Below are 8,329 nucleotides of genomic sequence, written 5' to 3'. Positions count from 1 at the left end.
CAAACACAGCCAGGCTCTATTTATTATCACTGGATTTTAACATGAGCCATTGAGGAGGAGAAAGCATAGATCACTGGTCAAAGCGTTCATATTCTTCACTCAATATCTGATTTGAATGGTTTTGGAAAAGAGCTATTTCATAATTAAAAAGTGTTACTTGGGAAACTATGTTATTTTGGGATTTGTTTTCCCCTAGAAATAAATGTTGTTCCTTGAAAATTTCAGCTACGTTTTCATGATTCTGTATAGCAGAGATAAAATAATTTCCAAAATTACTTAATTATTCATAGAGAATAATGTGTGTAGAAGAAAATGAGAGTGTTGGTGCATTTCATTGAAGAAACCATAATTTAAATATTATACAAATCAATTTACCTTAATTAAATTTTGAAATCACTAATTCAATTCAGGAATCATAATGGATGTTTGTTTAAATGATACAGACTAACAAGGGGCTCTCTGGCTTGACCAGTGAATTTGTCAGCAGGTTCCTTTCTTAGAATAGCAGCTTCTCAAGTATTTGTGATTTTGTAGGAATCACTATTGGGCATGTCTTAATATTCAGTGAGGAAAAGAACATAAGATGTATATAATTTATTCATCATCTGGTGGCCCTTTCTCAATTCCCTTTCCTTTGTTCTCCTGTTACAATCTTCACACTTGAATATGCCAAGAACTAGCTATTGAGGCTTCCCACATCCTAACCCTAAATGAGTTCCTTTATTCTCATCACTTTATTTTTCAGCCACCTCCGAATTTACAGCAACCATTACAACTGACAACTCAATATGTGAATTTTTTTTTTTTTTGGTGTTGCTGGAGATTGAACCCAGGCAAGGCAAGCACTCTACCAACTGAGGCATATCCCTAGCCCTCAACATGTGGATTTTTGAGGGGCAGGTATTTTCCTTCAATTTTAAAAGTTCCTCTGTTAAGATTTTAGTCTTTCATCTGTGACATGACCTACAAATAATATTTGCTATTTGTCAATTTTCATGATTGCTTTTGTTATAATTTTTTATGCAATCAGATTCATAATGTTTTTTCATTCTTTCTAGATTTTTAGGTCATAATCAGAAAGTCTATCCCTATACCATAATTAGATAATACTTCACTCATCTTCTAGTACTTGCATGTTTTATTTATTTTTAAATTCCTAATTCATTTAAAGTTTATTTTTGTGTGTGATGCAAGATATGGGCCAAATTTTATCTATATGACTACACAGTTTTCCCAGCATGATTTATTAAAATGTCTCTGTATACTCCATTGGGTTAAGATGACATTGTATCATCTACTAAACTTCCATACATGCTGGGGATGTTTTTTGTTTTTCCTTCTGGTCTTTCTAGTCTACTACAAATGAAATGTTGTTTATCTAATATTCAGCATGTACCTCACTGGGTTAATAATAAAGGTACAAGTTTGCTTTCATATAGAGCAGAGCTAGTCCTTTATCATATTTCTTTTCAAAATTTCTTGGTTATTTTTTCAATTTGAATCACTAAATAGAATTGTTTGTTAATATTTTCAACAATATTGCATTAATTTTATAGATTAATTTAAATAAAACCATCTTTTAAATATTGTTTTTGTTACTTATGCTCATTCTACTTTTGCACTATTAAATTTTTCCATATTAGATTTATATTTATATTCCATATTAGATTTATTCCCAAGTGTTTAACCTTTCTATTTGCTATTGTAAATTGTTCTTTTTTTCTAACCAATATGCCATTTGTTTATTTGTGAGTAGAAAATTTGTTTTTAACATCAATTTCATATTGTTAATTCACTGAATTATTTTATTTTTTGACTTAATTTTACCAGTTACTATTGCTATTGTTTTTGTGGTATTATATTATTTCAAAACAGACATGAGTTTACTTCTTCTTTATACTTTCATTCCTTTAATAAATTTATTCTAATTGCTTTAAGTAAGACTCCCCTACAATAGTCATCTTTATCTTTTTCTTGATATTAGTGGTAGTGTTTCCAGGGTTTCTCTCCATTAAAGAGAACACTAGAGAATCCAAATAAGACACAATATGCAACTTTACCTTGTCTTTCCCATTAAAAGTATTCACAAACCTGGCAGAAAAAATAAGGTGATGCTATTTGATAATGTCTACAAATAAGTTTAAAATAACCCAAACCCAACCAATACCTTATACAAAAATTCACTCACAGTATGTCACAAATCTATATATAAAATATACAGTTACATAATTTTTAAAATTGAACATAGGAAAAAAATCCATGACATAGGGATGAAAGCCTCTAGAATCATGAGACAAACTGAAACTTTTGTCTTAACATGATTATCTCAAGTAATTGTTATAGTAATAGAAAGTTGACTCATACAGAAACTAAGACCATTGGATCTTTTTAAAATTTCTCAGTGGTGAATCTGGCTCATAGCAAAGATAGAACAACTTCAATATAATTGAGGAAAATCATTGTGACAGGTTGAGACAGGTAACATATATTTAAATCGATGAGTTCCTAACAAACAAAAATATGTTTATCATTAGAGGATAATAATAAAGCAACATGCTATTTTACAAATAAGACAAAGAAAAAAAAACAAACACTCTTTTCCCTATCAGAACTGCCATTAAAAAAAGCAAATCATAATTTAAAATATCTTTCTCCATACAGGTACTCCATCTAGCTAAAGAAGAAGGAATGGGAATATTAGAATAGTTTGTAACTTCTCATAAATTAATAGTTAGATGTATTGGCCACCAAAGGCTACCAGTGAGAAATACAGATATTGTGTGTTTGAGGATGGAAGACCTTGTCTATCACCAATAAATTAGTTTTGCTAAAACAGTTGCATCTATATTTTATAAAGCTTCTATATCCAACAGAAGACCAAGAGACAATTTAGAACACACCATGAGATATGTTCAGCAAACTCCTGGAAATGGGTAAGTCCTCAGAATCCATAACATGTTTTTATCAACAAATAACTAGATGGGGGTGAGTGTAGTAAAACCTAAACCATTGAGTAAAAAACAATAGCAATCTGTGACCCATATTTGGGTTACATTCAAAGAAACAGAGTACATAAGATGTTCTTTTAAGATTGATTTTGTGACATTTCAAAGATAATGGAATGAACCTTGAAGATAATATGATAACTAAAATAAGCCAGTCACAGAAGGCCAAACACTGTAAGATTCTATTTATATGAGATTCCTAAAGTATTCTAACACACAAAAACAGGGTTTTATGGTGACTGCAAGGGATTAAGGGAGAGAGAGAGACAGGGAAATCATTTTGACAGGTTGAAACAGGTTACATATATTACATATATATGTAACATGTACATTACACACACACACACACACACACACACACACACACAAACTTAATCACCAAAAATGTATATGACTCACATGTTTGTGTGTGGTAGACAGATCTGGAACTATAGTGAAGTAAGTGAAGTACTGTAATCAGAATAAAAAAAATAAAGGATTCACAAAAAAGCCTCATAATCAAGATAAATAATTTCAATATAATATTTTAGAGTCAAAATTAATCACCAAAACCCATTATGAAAAAAATTAAAATTTAAAGGCAGAATCTAGATGACATATTTTACCTTCACCTTCAGGTTCCAGTATGGTTCCACATGGACCTGATAGCAAAATAAACAATAAATTGTGATACAAACTGAAATGATATACAGCAATTAGATTGAGAGGACTATAACCACGCAGTAAAGAACATAGATGAATCTCATAGATATAATTTTAAATAAAACAGGTCTGATGAAAAAGAATGCACTGGAGATTCTATTTATATTAAATTCAGAAATGGGAAAACCTCATCTAGGACGGTAGAAGTCAGATAGCGGTTTCTCTTGGAAGAGGGCAAGAGGAGGTTTCTGGGATCAGGAATATTCTTTTACTTGATCTGTAGAATTTCACACTTTGGAAAAATTTATCAAACTGTTCATTTATGATTTGTATACATTTTATGTACTATACTTCAATTACAAATTTTTAAAGAAAAAGAGGTAATTGAACAATTGAACACTGGGTATCTGAAAATGTTGAGATTGTAAAAATTAGGTGTGAAAATTAAGGAGCTTTGTTAAAAACCTGTAAAAGAAATCTTATATTTTACAGATAATTACTGCAGTATTTATGGATAAAATGATATGAAGTTTGGAATTTGTTTCAAAATAAAATGAGAAGTGGAAGGTGGAGTAGATGAAGTAAACCTGATCATGGATTCCTAGTGGTTGAAATTTAGTTTTTTATATTTCCCTTCCTGTTTTGGTACATGTTTACAATTTTTATAATAAAACATGAAAGAAAACTCTATGATCATAGCCCATAAGTTACTTTATTAGGCTATAAAGGAAGTAGTATGTTCACACCCAGGTGACAGCTTGCTCACAGTAAATGATAATATGTGTTGAATGAATGAGTAAATCTAGAGAAATAGAAAAAAATCATTGTGTATTGTTTCTTCTTATGTCTCATTCCTCATCCTAATCTCATCATTAAATGAGACTTTGTAACATAAGTCATTATTGTCTCAGTTTTGTTTAAATATACTATAGTTAATGAATTAAAACTTGTTTTCCTGAAATATACTTTAATTAGCTACACATTCTTTTAAAACATTTTATTAATGACTTCATTAATAAAGTCACATGACTTACTTTCAGTTTTTCCTTTCACAAATATTCTTCTTACTATCAAAAGAGCTTTGATAAGAAATGAAGGCCTGTTATCCATTCCCCTTATGATGCCACATTAAAGACAGTATTTCAAAGTTTGGTACTGCATTCATCTCTACAGAACGTTTTAAGTAAGGTCTGTGTTATATCTCAAATATTTTCTCTCTGTCAGAGAAAGGTTTCATGCCACTAACAGCAATAATGCTATAGTGAAATGTTCAGTTAGTTGTGGAATGTGTCAAGAAAACTTAAAATCAGTCATCTTTAATAGAATAAAAATGTGTCTTCCCCAAAGTAAGCCAGGATTATGTTCCCAAATTTTGGAATTGTGCTTTATTCTAATAAAGTATTGGTTAGAATTCTCCATCCTTAATTTGGAAAGCTATTATTCCTGAATTATCATGGATCCACATAGATACTAGTGGTTTTGTTGATGGCTCTATTAGTAATAAACTTCCATCTGATGCCCAAAGAGTAACCGTAATCACTTTTGATATTTAGCATTGTACATAGAATTAATTTAGATTTCTGCCTTATTTTATCCAAAACACATGACCTGAGAAATAAACTATTTTTACCTCAACAAATGTAGAAAAATCACCACCTCATCAGCACCTTATTTCCATTCAAGTCAATTTTTACATCCTCAGTATTACTGTTATTTTTAATGGAAAGAATTAATTGCTTCATTAGGTGCCTCAAGAAGCATCAAATGGAGCATTTTGAATCTAACCTTGTTTCCTAGCATTGGGTTCATAGAAACTGCTTGAATGTCTCCAAAATTCTTTGCTTTACTATTCACAGGTTTGGTAGGTCAGACAACCACAGGGCAGAAAATTGTGTATATATGTTCTGAAAATGAGTATATTCCTTAAGAATCCATACCAAAAGCAGTTAGTGAAATCAATTTTTTCATAATATTTGAATATCAGGATGATACAGATGATACGGATTTGATGATACAGATTCCTTAGTGCCCACTCTTTGTCTGTCAGTTTACAGACTAGTAAAAGTGACCCAGAACAAAATAACAGTGGCTATCCATTCATATGTGAATACTTCTTTACTCATAGCTTCAAACCATGTGTTTGTGTTTATACTTTATGTTTTCTCTTGATCAGCTGCTGTTCCACTAAACCAGACAGCATCTCTTAGAAACTTAGCAAAACTCAGCTACCAAATATACCTCAAAAAAGAGAGAGAGAGAGAGAGAGAGAGAGAGAGAGAGAGAGAGAGAGAGAGAAGAGAGAGAAAGTAAGTAACCAAAAAATTTATAGACTTATAAAATTTTTAGGCCTATATGTAATATGGAGCCAACACATACTCTTCCTAAGATACGTGAGAGTGAAAGCTTTGGGTTTTTACCATAGGTTCGACTGTGACTTGTTAGCACACTTTTGCTGGAGCCATTTCTAGAAATGTTTAGGTTCTTTCATCTTTGATTCTTCTTCAATGTACCTACTTTTGTACTTATTTCCTACACTCTTTTTTTTTTGTGCATAACTTACACTCAGACTCATGGACTCCCCTTTTAACTGAGTTCTTGCTTTAGTTTTAAGACCTCAGTTTAGCTTTAGGTATGTTCTACCCAAACTTTGGAAATCAACTTCACCCTCCCTCTCCTGTAGTCTCTATTTGACCAAGTCTGTCTGTCTGTCTTCTCTCTCTCTCTCTCTCTCTCTCTCTCTCTCTCTCTCTCTCTCTGCTCATATGGTAATTGAAGATGACCTATATGTTTCCAGTACACTACCTGACATATGATTTCAGTCTACATACAACTTCAATGTTCCTTTGCCTCTGTTGGTACTGACATTTCAGAATGATTACTGCCCATTATGGACAGTATAAATTATAAAAAGGATCCAGATCTTCTAGCTACTTAAGTTTCTTGTGTTCTATGGATTGACATACTACTACAATCTCTTTAAGTTTCATTTTAGTGTACAAGTAGATAATATTGAACTCATTAAAATAATTTTCACTTTATAATTTGTAACACTGGCAATTTAAAGAATCACTTTATTTATCTCTGTACCTTCCAGGATACAATACCAAACTACTCAAGGGTGCCTCTACATACAATTATAATATTTTGTTATATATTTTTTGTTACTTTGTCCCTCAGTTTTCTTTATTAATATAAGAAATCAGCACCATGTCTTCATGATCAGCCTGGCACTTGGTAGATTCTAGAAATCTCAATCCTCAAAACAACAGCCTGAAGAAAATATTCTGTATTCAGCAGACACTCAACATTTGTTGAGTTACTCATTAATATTCCAATCTGATAACAGTTATAAAGGATGTTCTCTGAAACCTTTGGATGGAAAATAAGATCAATAATAAAATATGAAATTTAAAAATAATGTATGCCTATTTTAAATAAGGACTCCTAAAAACTGTTTACAAAGAGTGAAAGGAATATTATGTCCAAAATTAAAAATTGTTTTTAGCCTCCTTTTACTTTCTTTCAATTCATTTAAATCATGTATAAATTTAAAAAGCTAAATAAAATTATTCCACAAAATGGTGATACACAGTAGGATAGTACACTGTTCTCTGAGCCCTTTGGCTTACAGGTACCGGTTCTAAGCACAAATGTTACAATGTTACAAATATTACAAATGTTGTAATAGCAACATAACTAGGAGAGTTTCATAACTTTCTGTGTTTTTTTCTTTTTAAAACAAATAGACATTCAAATGTATAAAATTTTAAAAATACAGAAGAGCATGACTAAAAGCACACTTTACTCATTCTTATAATTTTTAATCTTATGCTTACAAATGTGCCATTATAGCCACATAATTTGTTGTATCTACAGATGTGAATAATGCAGATACAATCCAGGTTTCCATGGAAATTATATGTGGATGTGGATGAAAAACTTAATAAGAAACAAGCAGACTACTATATCAGGTGTGATGAATATTAAGAATAAAATTTTAAAAGGATAAATGGCATATACTAAGTGTCATGGTTTTTAATATGTGAGACTATCAATTCCAATTCATGCCTGTGGCTGTCTCTTCCTGGCTCTTAAGTCCACTCCTGATATTGTGACTGTTCATACAGATGATAAACCCACTTGCTCTCAATGCACACCATTGTCTGCTTATGATCCTCCTAACAATGTTTGCACATCAAAGCAGAACTCATCTCAAAGCCTTTATGAATTAAATTAAAATTTGAAGCACTACAAAAAAAATGCCCTCCTAAAAATAACCTATGCTTTCTGAATTCCTTTCATCCAATGCCATGTTCTGACAAAAAGGTAATCGAGGTTTTGCTTGCATGACTTCTCATATTTATGTCATCTTATTGGTTATATCCGTGCCATGCTCTGGCTGCTTTTCTTCTCTCATTTTGCATTCTATTAGTTGAAACAGAATTTTATACAGGTAAACATTAACAGGGATATGGAAGATAAGCCAGACTTCAGAATGAGGCTACCAAGTTATTTAATATGTTTTACAAAACATTGCATTTGGATACAAAGCACAGAATGAAGGAAAATATGAATAAAATTAAACATGCATTCATAATTAATGTATCTGAAAACAAATGTTAGAATGTATTATAATAAATAGTTTTATCTGCATAATCAAATCCTATGGTCTTTTTTTCAGC

The sequence above is a fragment of the Spermophilus citellus genome (assembly GCF_964194105.1).
Source record: "Spermophilus citellus genome assembly, chromosome: 4".
NCBI lineage: Eukaryota > Metazoa > Chordata > Mammalia > Rodentia > Sciuridae > Spermophilus > Spermophilus citellus.
This window is presented reverse-complemented; position numbering follows the sequence as displayed.